At 43.4% G+C, this 24,197-nt stretch overlaps 1 protein-coding gene across 1 annotated transcript in view; it reads right to left on the bottom strand.

The window, feature by feature from the left end:
* LOC140694882 (trafficking protein particle complex subunit 9-like) overlaps positions 1-24,197 on the bottom strand; it is a 230,532-nt gene that overhangs the window by 142,794 nt on the left and 63,541 nt on the right. Inside the window, exon 3 of the mRNA XM_072957903.1 lies at positions 21,479-21,697. The gene's annotated coding sequence lies outside the window, so the exon portion shown is untranslated. The remainder of the gene's footprint in view (positions 1-21,478; positions 21,698-24,197) is intronic.

Below are 24,197 nucleotides of genomic sequence, written 5' to 3'. Positions count from 1 at the left end.
AAGAAGTAAACAAATATCTAGTGAAAAAGGACTATTTAAAAACAAGAGTGCATTTACATTTTTTGTAAATTGGAAACTGAAAAGCACAAACACATCAAGTTTCTAGGGAGAGTGTTGCAACATATTAATTGTTATTTCCAAAATTCTAATTGAACAATGAAAACTCACGAAAGAGAAAATCTTGATTGACAGCCAACTGCAAACACATGGAGAGAAAAGGCCTAGAAATCACAGTTCCTTTAACTCTGCTACTAACTCAATAGGAGAGGAAATTCCTCAGTGAGGGGACAGTGGAATCCCATGCATAAGACAGGATACACAGTACAAACTGCACTAGAATTGGGGGTGATTTCCATAGAAGAATTCTAAAGTTACAACATTGATGAAAAACTATAAAAACACTGACAGACAGATTAAAACACACAGTCATATATATTATATAAAAACATATGAAGTCTGCCCCCATGTTGCATAGAAATACAAACATATTTGTTCATTTATGGGCACTGATTACTTTATCCCAGGTAGAATATTTCAACTAAAATAGATAATCAATAATACACTCCTCTTGTCAAAACTAGTTGATAAGTTACTCTGCTATGTATGCATAATGTGTCTAAGATAGATTTAAAATTAGTGAAAAAGATTTTTGTATGGTTTCTTGAACCCTTCTCAAAACACCAAGCTTAATTTTAAAATAAATCTGAGCAGTATTTCTATATGATCTTTTCCCTTGTGAAATGAACAACACAGTCTGTTGTCAAAATTCTTTCCTTACAATGATTCACGAGCACCGTATACTCACAAAACTGCTGGACAGCAAGGCACTATCCAGACACTGTGACAAATCAAATGAAACACAAGGAAGACAGTGACCCTATTCTGCAGGGCTTATAATCTGTTCCAACACCGGGTTTTTATTTGATTTGTTTGATTGGTTAGAAAAATAAAATCACTCAAGTACATTCTTCTTTGAGCATTATGTAAATCATGACTCTCTTTTTAGTGTCATGAGCAGGAAAGACTTGAGTATGAATTGATTAGATCAACTAGGCACAATCATCGCTGGAGCCTGTGTAATAAATAAGTACATGAGATCTAAAATAAACCTACACAGATCTCTGCAAGGAAAATGAAGAGGTGAGTTCCCCAATGAGAAAACAAACAATCAAGAAATCAAAAAAGGAAAACTTTTTCATTAATGATTCCAGGCAGTAGTGGAGCATGGTGGTGAAGATCACAAATGCTGGGGACAAACATGAGGGTCTGAAATCCCACAGCACTGGGTAGCTGTGACACTGATATTTCAGTGAAATTTTCTGCACCTCAGTCTCCTATCCATAGACTGGGGACAGCCACAGCACCCATCTCCTAGAACAGTCTTAAGAATTAAGTTATTTTTTATATAAAAGTTTAAATAAAATACCTCAGATTTTAAATATTACCCCAAAAGCTCAAGGAACAAAGAAAACAGTGATAAATTGGAGTTCATCAAATGTTAAAAATTTGCTTCAAAGGACACCATCCAGAAGGTGAAAAAACATCAGAGAGGAGAAAATTTTTTCAAATTATTTATCTGATTAAGTATTTGTATCTTCAAATAAAAGAAAAAACTCCTACAACTCAACAAGAAAAAGAGAACTCAATTAAAATGTGTATAAAGTATCTGAAAATGTATTTTTCAAAGAAAATATACAAATGGCCAATAAGCACAATCAAACGATGTTCAATATCATTAGCTGTAAAAGAAATCAAGTCAAAACCACTAGGAGAAACCGCTTCACACTTACTACAATAGGTTATAATAAAAAAAATGTGTAACAAGCACTAATGAAGACACAGAGGAAGCGGAGCGCGCAGCCCTTGCTTTTGAGGATGTAACACAGGGTGGCCACTTTAGAAAACAGCCTGGCAGGTCCTCAGAGAGTTGAACATTTGGTTTATGAATGACCCAGCATTTCTGCTCTCTGGTCACACAAGTAAGAGAACTGAAAACAAATGTCCACATAAAAATTCCTACAGGAGTATTCACGGCGCCATTACTCTTCACAAACAAAAAGCAGACACAACACAAACGACTATCACCTGATGAATGGGTAAACAGTAGGGCCCAGATATACAGTAGAATATAATTCAGCAATAGCAAAGCATAGAGTACTGACCCAGGCCACAACCTGGAAATACATTGAAAAAGTTACTCAGTGTGAAAGAAGTCAGTCACAATAGACAGTTCCATTTACATGAAATAACTTGTTTTACATGAAATGTCCAGCACAGGCAAATCCATAGAGAGAGAACAATGGCTGCCTGGGGCTGGGGGAGGATGAGGAAGATGGGAATGACTGCTTGTGCATACAGGGCTTCCTGTTGGGGGATGAAAATATTCTAAGATTGACTGCGATGCACAATTCTGGGCTTTGAGTAAAAACCGCTGCACATTTTAATGGGTGAATTGTATTAAAACTGTTAAGGACAAAAGCACCTAGGGCCAGAACCTTCAAATAGTAAATGCAAATTGCTAACTTTTATTACAGGAAGAAGAAACTGCCCTCAGCATGAAAGCAGGAGATCAGCAAATATGGGTTAACAGAATTGGACAAGAGCATTTCACTTGAAAGAGTTGCTGAGTGTACACGAAATATTCAGAAATAGGAAAATCAGCTTGACATCACGAAGAAGCATTCTGCTTCAAATGCAGATCAAGGATTCGGCAAGCCCAGCTGCTAGAAATAACCAGAGAAGAAACCTGGTTCTTACAACAAGCACCAGAGCCAACAAGGAAATGGTGGTGAGGAAAGCAGGCAGCCAAAAATCTGGAACAGTTTGCTACAAATAATTTCTCCACTGAAAATTCAAAAATAAAATGAAAGTGATGCAATGCTGAGCTGGCCTCACGTTAAAGGGCTTCCTCTGCTGCTCGACAGTTCTGTAACCCCGAATGAGAGACTCAGGAGAATCAGCATGGCTCCTGGCAGTCCCCAAGTGACTGCCCTCCAGCACGTTTACCATCATCACATCTGCCAGGGTTGTATTGCAGAGAAGAGACCAACTTCTAAAAGGCACAGGAAATGTTTACCAGGGAAGAAAAGGCTGCTGTCAGTCCTGGGACAGAGGCAGTGTGAGCAGAGGCCAGAAGGCTGCAGGTGAACTGGAGCAGACCTGGGGCAGGAAGGGACCACGGAAGAGCAGATCTCAATTTTCTACTCTCTCTCCCTAGAGGTAGGAGAGATAAAGCCTGCATCCTTCTCACCTGGAACTGTGGGTTCTGGCTGGCAGAAGTCTTACGTACAGGGAATGAATACTCAAGACTCTGTGGAAAAAGTCACGAAAGAGAGAGGGCGTAGGGACCCAACTCCACGAGCCTCTCAAATGATCCCATATTTATTGTGTATAATCAAAGGAAAACGTCATTAACAGTTGTGTGATAGTAAGCAGGAACTTGGGGAAAGAAGGATGAGACAGAGATTGTAGAATCCACCATGAGTACAAAGGCTTAGTGTATCTTTAGGTAAGTCATGGGGTGAGGGGAATAAGATACATTCTTTAGACATGTGAATTACAAAGCAGACCACCAGACCAGCTAGGTCCTTGCTTGGGGGATAATAGAGTATCTAACTGCACACAAGCCCAGCCTTTATAGCTGTGGGCCTGGGTCATTGCTTTGCGATGAGCAGAGTGCTATCTAAAACATCATCTACGCAAGCAAAGCATTATCTCTGCTTTTTAAGGCAAGGAGACAGGAGTGAGGATGCACAGGCACTTGCTTGCAAAGCAGTTACTAAGCATTCGTTTTCTTCTTAAATTTGACAGGCGGCTGGGGTCTGTTACAATTTGTTAACCCAATCATGGGCTCCCACATGGAACCATTATGGAGGACACCCTAAGGTGACAAATCCTGGCTCTGGGTCTTTTCCTGCCAGCTTCAGCCACTCTAGCAGAGTCTAGGCACATTCCTGAATAATGATCATACAGAACCACCCACACTGTTAACTCCTGGTGCTTGAAACTTAATTTTAGCTCTACACAACTTAACGTAGAAAAGTTTCAGAAATAAAAGATATTATATTTACTTTATATCTCATCATAGGACTGATTTTTCTGATTGCTCTAAGCTGCTTCTTCTTGGTAAAGCACCTAATTCTGCAGGTGAATTCAGTACTTTCTTTGGGCATAACTAGCCAGTTTGGGCTCGCTAACTTCTATTGGTCAAATACCGATACACTTAATTGATTTCATTGTTCATCAATTTCAGCTGGGAGCAGAGGGAGTGTCACTCTGTTCCTCAGCCCACCCTCAACCCTTATCATCAGCAACTCAGGCCTCCGGAAACCAAAAAAAGCTTTTGTTTCCCTTCTACAGTTTCAACAAACCCAACAGGATACATAAGCCTGGAGAAAGAATTCAACACAAATGTTAAAACAAAAATCAATAAACCTGAAGCAACTCCATCTCCGAATCATGATACACAATGACATGAGATTAAGTGTGTCAGGCCCAAAGCATGGGTGAGCCTGACCACCTGATTTCTATTCTTCAAAGGAAGGAAAGTTTTCCTATTTTTTATTATCACTCTGTCATTGTTTCTGATTAAGCCAAAAACTAGTTTATGAAATAATTAAGCATTGAAATAACAGATTTTTGTTGTATCAATTACAGAAGGCATTCAGAGGTGTTAGGAAAAACCACCTCTGTAAAAAATGCAAAATTTCTTCCACTGTGAAGAACACGTATACAAAATGCAACAGAGAATTCAAGCTCTTGTGGAGAGGAGCAAAAGCCACAGAATCAAAGCAAAGTCATTACTATGAGTCAACTCAAAATTCACTGGACAATCATGTTCAATGCATTCAATGAAATTTAAAGGCATACTGCAAACCATACACTTAATGATCTGCAGGCTAGAGGAAGAATTTCTCTCTTTAACAGACAAGAGTAATCAATAGGGTGCCCCACCAAACAAGGACCAAAGAACAATCAGGTTTTTAACAGTTCTGATATATCAGCATTTTCTAAAGATCAAAATCCAGAAATTTTAAACATTGATTCACACCACAATGAAACAAGCACTTAAAAAAAAAGAAAAGAAAATAAGCACATAGAACATGTACATAGATCAATGAGAATTTCTTGAGACGCTGGAAGAAACAGGCTATAGTCTTTTACTTGAGAAATAAAACTACTTTTAAAGATAAATGCTAAAACACATTTCATCATTCATGTTGCCTTGAAAAATCTGAGGCACTTGTATCTGATTAGAAAAGCAATTCTGAGTAATAGTGTGTTACAATTCAGAGCCAGTTTGCTTTAGAAGAAAAGAGAAAAGAAAAGCTACCGTTTCTCATATACTGCACAAAGTGTGAAGTGTCTCCCTGCCTCTTTCTCCTCCCGTTTTCTAAGCTCATGCTTCCCAACCCTTCTGAAACAAGTATGAGAACCTCTTATTCCCGCCAATATGCCAAATGACAAAAGAAAATCAATTTATTTGTGTAAGTATATGCTTAAACCTTGAACTGGAAGAGAAAGATATCAGAAGTCTATATGGAACTTATTTCTACATTCCTGAAATCACACACACAAACGTTCACACAGACACAGACACAGACACATACCCCCTGGATTACTGGGAAATTCACAAGCTTAGGATTTCCATCTTCTAGAAGATAACTTTGTAGTTAGTTTAAAATACAAAACTGTCAGCTTTGGAAAGCCTTGATCACCTGCTAAACCATCCAAATATCAAAGAGACCCAATTAGCCTTCTCGGTAGAATGTAATTTCCCATGATGGCAAAACATACCCTAAAAAGTCCTGGATCTAAGTCTCGTGTTTATCACTAGCTATGATCGTTTTTAAGCACATTAACAGATTCAGAAACTTATGTCTCAACAGCATTTATTCTTATTGAAATAGTATACGTGTTCATTTGCCTATACAGAGACCAGGTCCCATGATGGAGTTTAAGAGCTATTTTGTGTATTGCAATATTTATTTTTAAGTGCAGAAAAGGAGGGTGGGTATTACTCAGTTGTAGAGCACCTGCATAGCATGCACAATGTCCTGGCTTCAGTCCCCAGTACCTCAAAAAAAAAATAAATAAAATAAGGGCATATTTAAAAATGAGTAAAGTTATAAAAAAATGCAGACTAAAAACCACTGCAATCTAGGAGACACAATTACAATAAAAAAAAACAAGAGTTTCTATCAATTATTGGCTATTTGCCAATCGCAGAGACAACCAGAAATCACACCTGATAACCATCACGTGTGATTCTCAGCAACCCTACTAAGTAGACACGGATGGGAAACCAGGCTCTGCAGATGAGGAGACGGAGCTCAGAGGAGCCGGGGACGCTGACCGTCCTGCTTCCCGTGACACCACATCAGCCCAGGGCAAGCGCTGACGGAGCTGCAATGAGGGGACACCCAGCTGCATGGAACCTTGGGGCACTGGGGAGTCCCAGAAAACACTAAAAACTGTTCAGTGAAAAACCAGCTCAAATATAATACACTGTGCCACATTCTTTAAACAGGGAACATGAGTGAGACCTTTTTGATGCCTCCGTGTCCTTTCTGCCATCGTCAGTTACTTGCCCTCACAGCATGACCAGTGATGAACTGGACCCCATATGAAGCGCACTCAGATGGCAGAGCATTTGAAGCTGTTTTATGAAGTTTGTAAGACTCTGTCTGTGCCTCACACAGGCGGTCATCCATCACTTCTCACCGGTGTGGATGTACCACCTGAAATCACTCCTTTCTGCTTTTTAAAATCCCTTCATCTACTCCAGACTTTTCAATAGCAAAGAAGCAGCTAAACCACAGACAGTGGACAGCTTTTCACCAAATTTCTTGAACAGCCCATCGGACTACCTGGAAGCCCTTTACTTTTATTAAACCCACTTCCAGGTACTTCATCAATTTCGGATTGGTGGACTTGGCCTCTGACTGAGCTACTCAGAGAGCTCCCAGCCTCACATCCGTGAGAGGACCCTGCTGTTGGGAGAAATCAGTGAGAAAGGCGTACATCCCCCAGTCATGTCTGCATGGCTAGAAGTGCCACAACGTGCTAAAAATTTATACCATCATAACCCCTGGGCTCCCATGGACTGGTTTCACATTAACCAAACTCATGAGACACTGATGCAAGAAAACCAGAAATTTAACTTATTAATGTAACAGAAGATGTGAAACTATGAACCAGACTGCAATATCAGAGTTCAACCATGAGTATATGTTCTCCTCCACGGCCCAAACACGGGCAGGCAGTCACATGGCAAGTGTGGACAGAAGCAGAGCAGGAAGGATTTCTAGATGAATTCAATGGACTAAATTTCTGTTATACCAACAGATCTGCTGCCTGGAAAACAATTAATTCTAATCACGGTGCACTCTTCCTGGACAGTTGCCGAGACACGACTGTGAGCACCTGTGTAACTCTCCTTTCCCTGTCCTTTCTGGGCTAATTGATGCACAGACGTACAGAAATCGAGGGATGCAGATACATCTAAACACCCAAAGCCCATTCTGGGAGCCACAATACCATACAGCCAGGGTTAAAATACTTGCTCTGCCACTTACTAGTTCTGTGACCTTGGTCAACTTACCCTCTGTGTGCCTCAATTTCCACACTGTGAAACTGGGATAACAATCAAACCTTCCTTACTCGCTTGTTGAGAAGATTGAAGGATTCATTTCTGTAAAACGCTCAGAAAAGAATGTAGCACATTTTGGGTGCTCAACAAATGTCAAATTAATATTACAGTGGTTTACAAGTCTCCTTCCTAATCATCTTCTGTGTTTCCTGGCTAGACTAATACCCAAAGGAAATTCTTATTTCTCCTTTTATAAACTCATGGGATGAACCCTTCTGTTCCATCCCACCACCTGTTTAAACTGATGGAAGGGATACCTCCTCCCCACTCCTCTGGGCCATGCAGAGTGCTACTCCCTTCACAGCCCTGACCCCTGGCCCACAGCTAGCCCTCCTCACATTAACAGATTGAGTTGTGATTCCGGGGAGACAAGCAGGGCATGTGAAACCCTTCCTTTCCCTCCAGTGTTGACTACCCTAGGGAAGCACCCTGGATGCTCAGCTCCATTGCAGAACAGCCCTGTGCATGATGGGGCTCATTCTCTCAAGGGAAGGCTTGCTGTGGCCCAGAGATACCTGGGACAGGGTGAGTCTCTACTTCTGGGACACAGTATCATGACACTCATTTATCCACAGCCCTGAAGTTCATGGAGAACGTGGCTTCATCAGTAACAAAGAAGACATTTATCGCCTGCCTACTCTTTTGTGTCATCTCTCAGTTGGCTGCTGGAGACAACATGTGTATAAGTATTGGTTCCCCTTAGGCCCCAACATATATGAAGTAACAAAAATTTCTGTGGCTTAACGTTGGTCCAGGGCGACCGTGTAACAGTTCTGACTCTGCTGATGCTAAATTATGGGTGTAGGAATTATGGAACGTCCTCAAATATCTTTCATCATAAAATCAGCTTTTCTTATTTTCTTGTTTCTTTGTAATTACCAAAGACTATAAAATGATGGCTGCACACAAAACAGCAGCTAAAGTTTATGAGCTCTCTTGACATACCCACTGTGGTAAACATGTTACATAATTACTAATTCTCACAATTCTACAAAGCAGATATGAGTGTCCCCTTCTCACAGACGAGGGGAAAACTCAGAACGAGCTGACTCAGGATCACATGGTTCAGTGTCAGCACGTGCAGGCAAACCCAAGTCAAGAAACTACACCCCATCATATATGTACCAAATCAACTCCCACCAATTAACAAACAGCGGCGGGGTCAATACTCAGGGAACTCAACACACCTTTCAGCTTTATGGTGCTCCAGAGGCAGCTTCTAGCTGTTTTATAATATCCCGGCTCACTGGTTTCTAACACTAGAAGAAAAGCCCGATTTTGCCATTGTTTGCACAGCAAGTCTGAAATGTTCACAGCGAGATAAAAGAATAAAACTATGATATAAGCAGAAAAAATTTTCCAGGTAGAAAGACATAATGGACGTTGTGCTATTCTGAAGCATTAAGCAAAGGAATCAAAATAAAATCACATTGTTTAAGCCTTATTTTACAAACAGAAAAATTAAGACTGTAAAAAGTTGCAACAGCGCCACCTATGGCTAAAAAGACCTTCCAGGTTGCCGGGAAACATGCAACACAAAAATTGACTGTAAGATGAGAAACGAGAATCAGATAACTAGAAGCTTATGTAGCATATACTGCACTTTGCTTCGGGGGGATGGAGGGGTATTCAGTATTTAATCTGATATTGCTAATACTCCTAAATATAAACAAAAGACATAGGCTCATGGAAGCTCATCTTAGAAGAGGAAAGAATCCAGTCCAGCCACTTCATTTTACACGAGGGGAGACTGAGACCTGAGATCTGTCCTCCTGGCAATCAGCAGCAAAGCTCTCCTAGGTCTCATGTCTTGCACTGTAGTAAAAACCAACAGAACTGTACTAGGCCTATATTCATAAAAGTCACGTCTGTATTTTTCCAACAGTAGGTAATCTAAGTATCTTGCAAAATACTTCTCAAAGAGCCAGGAAATCATAGAAGGGTATTGAAATACAAAAACATTTATTTACATATTAAAACAGCATGAGCTTTATTCTCTCTATTAAAAAAGTGACATGTCAAATCAAAATTTTGAAATTTTAAAACCTGAAAAGAGTGCAGAAAAAAATCAAAATTTTCTTTAGTCACAAAAGAGAGAAGCTTATTCCCTGATAATAATCAATGTGGATTTTTCTAAACTTAATGGTTCTGGTCAGAATCCCGAGAAATTAAATGTCTGATGGATGGTTACACGGCAACATGAATTCTGAGCTTACATTCTGTGTAAATAATCTTCAAGGTCGTCTGCTTAAGGCAATTTAAGTAGTCCCTGTCTCACTAGAATGACACAGATTTCATTAAAGCTTCATACTGCACTTAAAAAAAACAATCCTAGTTACTTTAAGCCATATTAATGTATATCATATATACACATATTGAATATGCATCAGAAATAAGCTACCCTTTTTAGTATTCAGAGTTGATACTTCTAAACTATCAGTCACTGTGAAAGTACATTTTTATTAAGCACCTCTACGGTGCTTTGTATACAAGGCGTCCAGCTCTCACAGTCAGACAAGGTAAACCATATTACTCAAATTTCACAAATGACGAAATATACTTAAGCCATGTAAACAACTAAGATATTCATCATCAGGAAAGAAAAGAGTAAGGATTTTACTTACAATACTCACTGACAAAGTTTTCTTTCATTCTAAGACTACATAAAACAAATTCAGTGTTTGGAAATTTTTCAGTAAATAAGCACCACTAGAAAAAACAAGTAACATCATTAGCAACAGTTGGACTTTCAAAGACCACTTCTCTCTTGCACAATAGTTATTTTAAATGTTTTGTTTTTAGTTCTCACAAAGCACTAAATTAAAAAACTATTTCCTTTACAGTCATTACCTGAGAATAAAACATTTGTGAAAATGTACAATTTTAATTTATGCCACTCTGCCTCTCATTCTCACTGGTGTCTCTCCTTTGAAGACCTCATCAGGCTGAGATAGCTAAAATCGGTCATTTATGGGCTCACAGGAGTTCGGGAAAACACTCAACGGGAAGCTGATTAGAGGAGCAATTGAGAATTCATCCTGTGCAGCCTGGATTCCAGCATCGAGCTAGCCACCGCCAGCTGCGTGTCATTTGGGGCAAGCTGACCCATCTCTCAATCCCTCAGCTACAAAAAAGGAGACACTGATACCTACAATCAAACACTTGCTATGAAGTAAAATATGAGCAAAGCATTTTAGCCTCAGTTAGGCGTCCACTCACAGCGAGTTTGGTCATTATGATGATGAGGATGGCTGTTAACAAATTAAGCTCGACCAAACAGGAGAAATCACCTTAAAGGAGAAACATTTTAAGTCCATGAGTATTTCCTTTTGGGTGGACTGTAGAATATTCTATAGATTTTTTTTTAATAAACCAAATTTTGTCCATTAATTGTAGATTTACAGGTTCATGGACAAGTCTCCAGAAAAATAATTAGAGGCCTCTAACCTCTGAAAATTAAGATGTAAATTTAAAAAAAAAATCAGGGAAGAGATTATACCTCATTTGGGAGAGTATGTGCTTAGCATGCATGAGGCCCTCAATTCAGTCCCCAGTAACTCCATCTAAAAACTTTGTTTTTTAAGAAATAGAGAATTAAAGCAAAAGGATGAAGGAATACGGAAATTTTTAGAGACTCATCTCAGATTTAAGATAGGGAAGAAACCATCCAATTCTCAGAAGAAATCTTGAGGACTATGTAAACTGGATCTGAGATGTCTAGTCTTTTAACATTATTCATGAAATCATATTACCAAGTCTTAAAACTACCTGATAACCCACAGTGGTGATACTGATCATAACAGCTACCATCACGTATCGAGCTCCGGCTAGGACTGCTCTGTTCTGACATCTCTACCCCTAAGGCCTCACCAGGCGGAGAGCACTAAATTCGGTCATTTATGAGCATCTCGTGTAAGTCCTCCATTTGTGCTTCTCACTCTCCCCTCACCAGCTCCTCTGAGGGAAGCACTGTTATCATCTTCCCCACCCGCAGATAAGGCCACTGAGGCACAGACACTAAACCCGTTCCAGGCCACATTGGAATTAAAGGACGTCTGTATTTCTGCTGTTTTGCTTTTGACAAAGGAATCTGAGATATCAATTCAAAGCAGACTGTTAAATAATCAAGTCTGTCAGGTCTTCACCTCAAAGAGCAGATACTATAAATTCCTGATGTAGGATGAGGCTGCCGTCACAAACTGACTCAGCTTGAAATTAATATCCAAGATGAAGCAGCGGATACACGTAAATATTCACGATTGTCAAGTCTGCCCACGGGTCTGGGCCCTTCACTGCCTGAAAGGGGGTGAAATCCCCACCCGTGTCTGGGAGGGAAGCGCGGCTCTTCCCGGGCTCACCCAGGCTTCATAGGCTATTTACCCCCACAGACTAGCCTCAATGGTTAAAAGCTCTCAAGATTTTTACACCAGGCAAAACTGAAAGACATTTCTGTAGATGGAGCACTTTCTCAGGCTTAAATATTTTTGCCTACACTCAGCCAGAGGGAGAAAAGAAACAGGACTCTACAAAGTCCTGACCCTCACCACTCACAGGAGTAGAATGACCACAGCAGAAGATGGCCCTTCACATTGCAGGATGTGAACAAAATAAAGATGCCCCAACAACAGGCACTCCCAGACACAGCGCTCAGCAGTCTTCTGCACAATCACAGTTGTGCAGCCCTCAACACCTTCTATTTCCAGAACACTTCATCAGCCCAAAAGAATCCCCCTATCACTAGCATTCACTCCGTAATCCCCCTCCACCCAGCCCCTTCCAACCATCACCTGCTCTCTGCCTCTGCATGTGCCTTTTCTGGGCTTTTCAGATCACTGAAATCAACAATATCTGGCCGTTTGTGTCTGCTTCCATTCAATTAACATGCTGTTAGCAAGGCTTGTATATTTTGAAGTGGCATCAGCATCTCTTTATTTTTTATTTTTTTTGGAAACGTTAAAGATTATTAGAAGGTGGTAAGTACTATCAAAAAGAGTAGAGTGCAGCATAAGTGATTGTGTTTCAAAGGGAAAAGTGTGGGTTGAACAGTCAGGGTGGACTTCCCAAAACAGGTGGCATTTTTCATTTTCCTCTTTTTTTTTTCTTTTTTATTCACTCTTACGTGTGAATAATGTTCCACTACATGGAGATACTACATTCTGTTCATCCATTCAGCAGCTATGTATGGACGAGGTCCAGAAGAATGAGTGTAAGGGGTGACTAGCATGGATGGCATTTAAGCAAAGGGCAAAATGTGTTTTCAAAAAAAAGCCAACAAACAGAGGTGCAAGGAAATTCAGTGCGTTTCTGAGCAAAGTGCTTGCTTGCTTCGGCAGGACTACCGTGCAGGGCTGGGGCGGATATTGGCAGGAATCACGGTGAGGGAGTCACCTGAGAAGACATCCCACTGCAAGCAGCTCAGCCAATCCTCCTCCCTCATCCTGTATTGTTAGAGCAATGTTTCTAGGTTACTCTTATTTCAATTAATAGCATTTAACTGCACGTCTGATCATCACCATCAGACCACATTACCTCCAAGTCACAGAAAATCATTCACTGACCGGAGCAGCACCAGGACATAATGGTGATGGATTAGGGAGTCCTGCAGCATTCCAGCCTGCAGGCACAAACCCCACATGTGCCCTGGTGATGTCCAGAAAATAAAATGCATGGAAATATCTCACTGCTGGAACACGACAGCTGCCCTCAAATTGCCCGAAAATCATGCTGGCAAAGCACTACTCAACCTTCTCAGTACAAAAAAAAAAAAAAGCTAAGAAGGCAAATTTAGGCTCTTCCATTGAAAACCAGCAGCCACCACTGCCAGTATTTGAGCTGGAATGCTCCTGACTTTGAAAACCACTGCGCAGTTACTTTTCAAACGTGAAACTCATATATATATACCACGTAGATGATATTGCAGTAGGATTTTTCTTTTCAAAATTTCCAGTTGCAAAATTAGCACAAGAAAGTTTATGTTTAGGCTTTAAAAAAATCAATTATCCTCCATTTTCTTAATTTTGAACTTATTATTATTTTATAAATGGAGCTATGGTGCGTATTTAAAACCTTTTGATTTCTGAAAACAAGACGTTTATGACCTCACTATTTCAGAGCAAACTTTAACGATTCTTTGAGAGGTGGGGCCTGGGGTGCTCACTAACAGCTCTTTAAATACTGACAAGGATGTGCTATTAAGTAATACAAAGGCTCTAAGTCCACATTAGCTCAGAAAGCAAAGAAACCACACCAAAGACTTCCTTAAATATTTTATATATTCCTATTCTTTTGAATACTAAAGCTCTTAAAACATATGATTTTTTTTGAAAAAGACAACAGCTGTAATAATTTTCCTCTCACCAAGAAAGCAATCTTTATCAGGAATAAAAACCCCTATGGAAATCGAAATGACAGGACGTTTCTAGCTAAGTGAACATCCAGATCTGAACACAAACCTAAATCCTATCAGATCTCACTCGAAGGAGCTCTACAAAGGCCTGGGCAACCCTGGAGATTAGCTCTTTTGTTCCAAATGTTGGCTGAGCTAAGATAATCACACTAGGCATGGAAAGAGAGAAGAGGAATGTCCACCTGGCAGCCTCCATCAGTTTTCTTCCAGCCACAAGGTGCCTCTAGGGCAGCCCCGCTAACAAGTCCCCCATAAGAAAAGCCGGCATCCACACTGCCCCTGCCGTCCCCAAGTAGCCCCGAAGCCCATATCCCAGCCTGTGAATGGTCTTCAAATGATCCCCCAGTTGGTGGCACCCTCCATCTCTTCCCCGCTACACACACACACAAAGCCACGACAGCCTTCCCAAAGCACAAATTTGATTACATCAACCCCACTTCAAACAGTTCAGAGGCTCCCTGGTAGAGTTCTAGCCCCACCCCAGACCCTGCTCGCCCAACCTCATCTCAGTACATAGGTCCCCAGTGACCTCAGGAGCCCCTTGACCTGCTCCTACTTCCCACTTGCCTCCAGGTTCATTTTGACTGTTTCCCAAGGAAGCCTTCCCTCCCTCCAACCTCCACAATTTGTTCCTCTCTTCCTAGAACATTCTAGGCTAACTGACAACGCTAAGCTCTCAAGAAGCAAATACATTTTGCTTATTTATGTGGCTACACTCTCTCTCCCCTAGACTCACTGAAGTGCACGTGTTATGAATAAATGAATGACGGGTTGGATCTCAAAGGGACAGACATACCTGCTCTCACCCGTCCCGACCCTTTTGTCTGTAGTATATCAGAAGCAAAACCAGAAGTACCTTCCCTGAGGGTCACTTCTGTTGACACCCTTCACTGCCTACTGTGTCAGTTCTAGTAAAACTCAACTTCTTCCAAAGCCCTTCACCCCGGACTCTCTCCAGTGTCCTCCCCAGCAGGGGCTCCCTCCACCCTGGACCGCACAGGGCACTCTCCCCGGGTCCCCACGCCAAAAGCCTCCAGGCCTCTGCCCGGGCTGCACCTGCGACCTGAGCCACATTCTTGACTCCTTCTCTTGGCTGACTCTTACTCTGTCCTCACAACTGAATGTACAGCCCATTTCTTCCAGGAAGTCCTCTCTGATAATGTCCTTTAGGTCTTGTCTGGGCTCTATCTATAGCAGCAATACATGGTGACCAACTGGGTGTTTGCCCGCTCCTTTGAGACCACGAACACTTGGGAACCACGTGGGAAGGAGTGAGAGATTACAAGACAGGTGGGGGAATCAAAAAGCAGAAATCACAGCCCAAGTCCCAAATTCAAGGATACTTTCTCAGAAAAAAGTATAAACTATTTCACACGTGTGCCATTTGGCTACTATTTTTGTGGCTTGTGGACAGCAAGAACTTGGTGTTCTAGCCCAAAACCCAGGTTACATGCAAAGAAATGTATATATTCTTATCCAAAGGAAACCAGAGCTGCTCAACAACAGTTTTCATTTAGAACTGAAAGGAAATTTGATAAAGGCAATCTCTCTCTCTTCTTTCTTTTCTGGAATCATATAATTTTAGAAGTATTTGTGTGACTAACAGACGGCTACAGCCCGTGATTCTGCACTGAAGTGTTTGAGGCTGAGGAAGCCTAGATTACATTCACTCTGTAAATGCAATCACACCAACACACTGATAGGTGCCGTGAGTGGTGGAGCTGATGTTCCAAAGCAGGCAACATTATTCTGTAAGAGAACTCTAAATAGAAAGTAAGAAATGCAATGTCCTGTACTCAATTTCATTTGCTATATGGGCCATTAACTGATAGTATATCTTGACTAATGAAACCCAAAAATAAATTGTCAACTTCGATTTTCTTCATCTGACCGTTTTATGCTAACATCGGATATTAAACTCTCACTCCATATGGAAAGCTCAGGCCTACGCTGCAGCACAGTTACATCCCGTGGAAGAAAGCCGACCAAGGGAGAACTGGAGAGTTTCCCTTCAGAAGCTGCAAAGTCTGGTTTTGCACCTGTACACCATTTGCAACCACGTCATCATCAAAGGAGTTAGACGTTACCTCTCTGGGACGAAAATCACTGTGTGCTTCAGAACCATCAAAGAATGCTGAGCTTTGTGAAACAGTCCAGAGGCGCTTAAATCATACTTTTTCTGAAAGGCTCCAAAACTGACCCACTTCACCATTCCAGGTATAACAGGGAAGTACTGGAAACAGTAGAGAGAACATGCCCTTGAATTCTGACAAGGCCCTGCTTGAATCCTGCTACAGCATTTACTAGTCGCTAAATGGACCAATTCTTTAACCCCTCTGAGAAGGCTTCCCAATCCCCAAAAGGGGGCTGCCACCGCCCACCTGGGAGGCATGGATGTGAATGAAACACGCAAGTAGGGCGGCCGACTGGTACCTGACACGGGGCCTGGCTAGTTTCCCTCCGCTGCCCTTCTCCCCCTTTAAACTTGCACTGTTCCCCCGGTAACGATCAAGCCCCCGGAACAGACTGCCCGTATCTTCTGTGTATCCCTGGATACATGCCTTACCCTTAGGAGGCCAGAAAAACAACTGCCTCCTCCCAAGTCACTAACAATGTTCTTAAGAGTCTGGGTATTTTTAACTCTATTTTTCAGGGAGACTATTCCAGAATTTTGCAAGCACCATTCTCCAGGTTGGCTCCCCTCCCAGTGCCCATCCCTTCTCACCTCAGATCCTCTGTCTGACTGCCTTCTGTTCATGGGAAAGCGAGTCCGGTAAGGTGGGGCTCCCTAGGCCTCCCTCCCTCCCTCACAGGTGATTGTGACTAACTTCTCCCCACTCCTCACTGCAACTCTAGCTTCTGAGGAGTCTACCCTCCCGTACCCTGCAGCCTCTGCACCTTCCCAAGACGCACACGTGGCCACGACCCTCCCTTCAGATTTCTGCCTGGCTGGCCCTGCCCAGCCCCTGGCCCCTTAAGGATAACTGGCATTGCTTTGAAAATTGCAAACGCCACTGACTGACACACCAGAGCTGTATGGTCTGGGCTTTCCTCCAACCAAGACACAGCCCTGCCCCCCTCAGTCTCAGTCTGCAGCTCTCGAGATGATCTAATTCACATGCAAGGCTGTGAACACCAGCTAAGAATGACGACTCCCAACGTGTATCTCTAGTCCGGCTCCTTCACCTGAGCCCCAGGCTCATCGACCCGAGTGCCTCTTTGAAGTCCTAATTTGGATGACAAATGGCATCTTAAAAATGCCTCATGTCCACCATTTACTCTGGAATTCCATTCCTGTCAGGTATTTCCCAGACTCCCCATTTTAGTAACAGCCCCAGCACCCACCGAGGTGTCTGAGGTCACATTCAATTTCCACTGTTCCCTCCCCCAGGCCCTGCCCTGGAATCAGTCCTGTTATCTCCATCAATAAGCCCATCTCAAATGTAGTTCTGTAGGGACCATGGCCGGAAACACACAAGCTCACAGCATGGTGCACTAACAGTCCTCCGTAGGGTGCTCCCTGGATGGGGAGGCATCTCCTGCCGCTGTTCACCTCAGAAGGCAGTGGATTCTCACACAGGAGGCCCAGGAGAAGGGACTCAAGGTTCTCCCATGGTCTGAGCTTTGAAGGGCCCGAGGTCTGGGGGAGCTCCTAATTAGCAGACACACTTGCCAATGAGCAGATGAGGATGGGGGAACCCACGCAAGGCTGTTATCACTTCAACTCATGGGCTCTCAGGAGCCATGGGAAAGGCCTGTGTCCAGTGTACAGCCCAGCCATCACAGATCCCAGCCTGCATTTGCCAACCCGGACAGCCTAGACTCCATCTACTTGCGACACTTACTTCTGTTCTGTTCCCCACCCAGAATGTGATGGACTCATTCAGATATTCTGGCCTGTCTCAAGCGAGACAAATTCAGTGAAAAATGAAGTGTCCACATTTGGACCAGAGCATGAAAGGAGAAACAAGGCCTCATGGTCAGCATGATGGTGGTGGCCAAACAATTCCACCAGGTGAGATGAACCAGGGTAGGGTTGAGAATCCAAGGTCCTGGGTTGGACAAATCATCTTCCTTCATTGTTGACTTGGGTGTTGGGTACTGACTACCACAAACTAACGACACGTTAGGGGGCCCACGTGGTGGGCGTCAGCTGCAACAGAAACGGATTCAGCTCTTTACTGCCAACATGGGTTAAAAGTAAAGGCCGAGGCAGGAAGGTCTGCATGGCTGCTGAGGCAACCCACAGACCCAGCTCTGAATGCCCACTGGCTGGATCAGAGAGGAAGCTACTGCCCTTTTAGCAGTCCCTTTGCCCAACAGATCCAGGTAAGCCAGCTACTTAGGAGAAGGCCATGTTGTCCTGATACACAGAAAAACCAGCCTCGTAAAGGGAAAAAATAGTGGCATGGATTTTAGACCCAATTCTGCCCCTTTATGAAGGCAAAGTAAAGTAAATGGCACGGGGAAGTTGAATGCAAAAAAAAAAAATTAAAGAACCAAACGGTGACCGCTTCCTCCAACAGCGTCCCCTGCAGCTGTCACCTCCATGGCGGCCACATCCTCACCAGTGACCGCCGGCCAGGAAGCGACGTCACGCACGTCACACAGCGACAGCCAGGAACCGCGTGCTGAGCACGTTTGTGTAAAAGCAGGAATCGAGCAAAATGCTGCAGAGTTTGACCTTACAAGTTTAAATACTCCATGAAAAGAATCCCTGAGCAGCCGACTAAATCAATTCACATCTTACTTCTTCAAAACAATGAAACAAATTTAATAAGGGCGCATTTGTCACCAAATAAAAGGAGGACCAAACATGTTCCTCAAAAGCAAGGATTTCAACAGGTATCAAACACCAGTGGGTGATGAGCTAACAAAGCAAATATTCCAAATAATTAGAAAATAAAAAATGACTAAGATAATAGATGGATCAAAACAGCTGTTAAGTTGTTGCTTTTTAAAGCGATGGAGACTGTACGGAGGGCAATCTGGCTATTTCAAATGCAGGGTGTGCACAGCCCACATTTTCAGAAGCAACAACATGCTCACTGGGCAGTACAAGTGAAAAAGGAGTAAAGAAAAAGGAAAAGAGGAACAAGAGAAAATTAGAATCACACAAGAACAAAAATAATTTTGACTGCATGTACAAGAATTTATGTGAGTGTGTGAGGCCAGGGACGCGGGGATGGTGAGGCCCAACCTCACCTCCTGCTCAAGGGAAAGCAGGGGCCTGAGGGGAGCGGCGCTGCCGGGGGAACACAACGTGTTCAGCTCCCCTAACCAAAATTCGACCTACAAGCGACTAGGCAGCTTTTGAGCTACAAATTATTGTCGCATTTCAGTCTGGACCGTTTTACTCACTTCCACCAAGAGTAGCAGGAGAGAATGAGGCTCTGCTCCTGCACCAAAGCATTGTTTAAAAAATTAATGACTGTGGAATAGTAAAAGAAACAATGGAGTAAAAGTGACTGGAGGAGAATGTGCTTGACCCGAGCTCACTGGCCGCGTTATCTCAATGACGTTCAGATGCTGGCTGAGCCCTTATGGTACCACAATAGACAGACCCACAAGGAGGCAGGTTTAATGCGCTGAACCACTGTGGGCTAAGTACACATCCGGCTACTCCGCCAAGTCCCAAGGGCAGACTTCAAAAGGCAAAAACAAGCTGGCATTCTCTGGTGGGTCTGCAGACTCAGAGACAAGCATTTGTTGAGCAAAAATGTCACCAGTGCCTCCTATGACAAAAGAAGTGGCACTGGCGTGGGGGCTGGGGCAGGGCTCCAGGCTTCCACTGCTCACTCACCAGTCTGTCCAGGGGGAGAAGGTGGTCCCTGCTTAGGTTTCGCTGATGCACCTACTTGACTAATGTCTGGGGCCTCAGCAGGAGTTGACAGATGAGGTGAACGGAGCGAGACTCTGTGTAGCACGGTGCTGGGAGCTATGCCCTCAGCAGTGCCCAGGCTCCTAAACATGCCAGCTCATCTCCAAGAAGCAGATGGGGAGTGCGGGCATGTAGATCACAGGGCCCTGTGAGGACAAGTACAGGTCATGGCCACGACATGCCTCTCCTCTTCCTTAAGCCATAGAGGTATTTCTGGGGAGGAACAGAAAATTCATCCAGAGCCTGCTAGGTGGGCTCTCGCAGGTGGGACTAGTGTCCCCTGTGCTTCTCACTCACAGGGCTGGTCTAGACATTCTTTTTATTAATTCCCTAGCATCTTCTCCTCCAACTTACCAACAACCAGAAAGTAGGATCTGATCTTAGGTAAGTTCAAGAATCACAGAGCACCACCTCCAAAGCGGGCCCGGTAGCACATGCCAGGCCTCCTGACCGCCACCTGTGGGACCACCATGAGCCCTCTCCAGACTCAAGGACCGAGGCCGTAGGCCGGGGGGACACAGCTTCCCTCACTCACCCCAGCAAAGGGGAACCACGTCTCGGCAAAGGCATCTCACCCTCTTCAGCCCGAGGGAAAACATGATAGATATACGGGGAAACAGAGCAGAAGGTGGGGGGTAGGCAGCCCAGAAGAGCTCATCTGTACTTCCGAGGCAAAGTGGGGCCATTGACTTAATCACAGGGACAAAGTGGGAATGAACATTTCCCTGCTCTGTCCCATACACCGTGATACGCCTTTCCCTGCATAAGGAGTTCATTAGGAAGTCCCTGGCGGTGTTTCTGATGTCCTAACTTGGCATGGTGGCTGTCGGGCAGGAAGAGACGGCCTGAGCTGAAAAGGTGCTGGGCCTGGGAGGCAGGTGACAGCGGCTCCAGCCGCAGCTCAACCAGCGCCTCGTTCTGCCTCTCGGGGCTCAGCATCTCATCTATAAGCAAAGGGATGAGCATGTACCAGGACAGGCTGCCCAACAGAAATGAAATGAGAGCCATGTAAAGAAAGTTTCCCAGTTGCCACGTTTAAAATTTGAAACAAAGAAACAAACCAACAAACAAAAAACAAATACTAGAATGTGATTTTAAGAACAGATCTTACTTAATCTACTGTATGTAAAATACTATTATTTTGACATGTAATCAATATAGGAAGTAAAGAGATAGTTTATGTACTTTTACTAGACAAGCCTCAGCGTCTGATGTGCATTTGACCTACAGCACATCTCAGCTGAGTCCAGCCTCCTCCCCAGTGCTCCTAGCATCAGTGGCTTTGGCTACTTTATTGGACAGCAACTCCAGGGGTCCCACCATGTTCCTGGCTGTAAAGCGGGAGTAAGTGTCCACACTAACCCTAAAAGGATCTCTCTGAAATAAAGGCGGATTCACTTTGAAATGTCTGGAAACCGGCGGGCTGCACCTCCCTCCCCCCTTGGCTACAAGATTGACTTCTTCCTTGCTGATCCCTTTCTGGATGTAGGGAAGCAATCCAGCACACAGCCAAGGTGGACTGGCTTCCAGGTAAACTTACCTGCTGTCTGTGTCCAGTCCCATGAAGTCCTCCTTCTCAAACGGGATGTAGGGGAGGGGGATCTTGTCCCCAGAATTCTTGGGGCCACCATCCAGCCACTTGGACTTGAGCAAGATGAAGAGTGACTCAGTGAAGTCCTCGATCCTCTTCTCCACCACCCTGCAGTACTCTTAGATTGAAGGCAACGTCGGTGCGCGTCTGCTCGGCTACCTCCCCATGCTGCACAAAGACAAAAAGCTGAGAGTCATTAAGCGATGTGCCATACAGCTCCTCTGCATGTGGAGCTTCTCGAAGGCCTTGGCAGAGAGACATTCGGTAATGGTGACAAGGCCCACGACCTTGGGGTGTTTCTGGAAGACGCTCCACCGATTCTCGGGCACATAGCGGTGCCTGTAGTGGATACAGAGTGTCCACTGGGAGCCACAAGGGCTGATATGGCTAACCGAGGTGAGTAGCTGATAGATGCAAAAGAAATTCTCCTCTGAGATGATCTCTATGGATTGGACCACAACGGGACGAGTCTGGTGGTCCTCAGCACACTGCACGTAGTCAGGGATGCTCATGTTGCAGGCCCTGCCGAGAGGGGAGAGGAGATCGAGGTACATTCTCTGCTGTGTGCTACGGGCCCATCTGGGTTGCGGTGACCTGGTGTGTACCAGCCAGAAGACAAGGGAAGCCAAAGCAAATCCAAGGGTACAGTTTGTCCTCAGAGTCTGCATATGGCTACTGTAGCTCGGATCACATTACCCAGCTTTTGGTCTAGGCTTCCTGCCTCTGCAGAGAAAGGTCATTTCTTATTTTCTATTTCCAAGCACCTAGCAAGGCCCTGATGCAAAGTCACTGCTCAAAAATGCTGAATAAAGAAATGAACAAAGGAAATGCTTCCCCAACCCCCTTCAGCAGAATATAAAGAGAAGGACCACAGTAGGATCAAAAGATCTGGATTCCTATTCAATTTATTTGAACTCCTAAGCTTCATAATAATGGATAAGAAAACTTGCCTTGGGGTAGAGGGTACTGTTCATTGGTGGAGCACATGCTTAGCATGTACGAGGTCCTTGGTTCTAACCCCAGTACCTCATTTTAAAAAATCAAACAAATAAATACACCTAATTTCCCTCCTGAAAAAGTATTTTTTAATTCAAAAGTCAAAAAACACCTTGCAATTGACACAACATTGTAAACTTGACTATACTTCAATTAAAAAAAAAGCCTTGCCTTACAAGAATATATCTGGATTACGGATGTTTGAAAATGTAAAATGCATAGGGTACCACCTGCATAAAAGGAGGTGACTGTACACATGTTCTATCCCTCCTTTATGAGTTATACTTCCTTTGGGGGGGTTATAACCTCTCAGAGCTAATTTTCTCAGATTAAAAAATATAAACATTACTTGATTCTCAGTACTGCTGAAGAATCAGATAACTCTATGAAAGCATCTGACCCACAGAGTTTACTCAATAAATGTTTGTTGAATGAATGAATAAACAAGCAAAGTGAATGCTGCTCCCTGCCACAAACCATCATAATGGTACTGCCTGGAAATCCCAAGACCACGTTCACCCGACTCTGCATTATCAATGTGGGTGACCTGGACAGGCCTGCGTGCTTCACGAAGCCCCAGTTTAATCGTGAATAGAAATAAGGGCAATAACACAAACCTCAAATTGTTAGTGAGTCAGTAATGAATTGTACCCCAACACTGCATGATGGAACCATTAAGAAAACTGGGCAAAGGGTCCATAGGCCCTCTCCATATAATCTCTTACTACCACATGGGAATCTACATTACATCTCAAAATTAAAAGTCTAATATTTTAAAGAGGTTATCGAGGTTAGGTGAGCTCACTGTCTCAAATAAGGAACACACAGTACAAATAGGACAATGCCCAGCCCATGAGATACACTCAGTTAACATTCCCACTGAGCCCACTAGTCCCTCCAACTTCAGAGCAAGAGGATGGGTCCTCGTGGCAACAGGCCACAGCACCTGAAGCTAACAAAGCTAATGGTGTCCACTTAAAAGAGCCCCTGTCACCACCCTTGTTCTAATTTTCTATTTGTAATTTTTTTCTTTTCATTAAATTGGAACTCCAAATTGCATAGAATTCTTACCAGATATCATGATGGCAGCCCTTCAAAAGCTGACCACAGAGATCATGATGGCAGCCCTTCTTGGTGAAACAATAAAATGAAAAGCCATTTCCACAAGACCTCTGTGTAAATCTACTAGGGAACTTCATCCTGGACTGAGGAAGAGGACTGGGGAGTAGGGGGTAAACTGGGACACGGAGAAATATGGGCCACCTGTCCCACAATGGACTTTAGACTCACCCTCACCCTCCAGGAACGTCTAAATACACACAGACAGAGTGCTATGGACAAGAATTTTTTTTAAACAAATCCCTGAATCCCTAGCAGATCTTGTTTCTACCGAGACACAAATGTCTTATTTGTATAATGTTTCACAGAAGCCTTAAAATATTATCACCCCAACTTGACACATCAAGAAACTGAGGTAGAGAAGTTTATCACATTCTACAAGATTAGAGAGAGGCCACGTCAGACACCGTATTTAAATCCAAGTCCCTGCTCCGTTGCTCAAACTAGAAAGTGTCACATACTGCCTCTTTCCTGCCCTCTCCCTGCAATAAATCTCTGAAGAGTCTTTTCTGTGTCACCTGCAATCAAAATCACATCAATTTTTCACAAAGAG

This window comes from Vicugna pacos, unplaced genomic scaffold (genome assembly GCF_048564905.1).
Source record: "Vicugna pacos unplaced genomic scaffold, VicPac4 scaffold_107, whole genome shotgun sequence".
NCBI lineage: Eukaryota > Metazoa > Chordata > Mammalia > Artiodactyla > Camelidae > Vicugna > Vicugna pacos.
The sequence above is the reverse complement of the archived record's forward strand: the minus strand, read 5'-3'. Positions and strand labels throughout refer to the sequence as shown.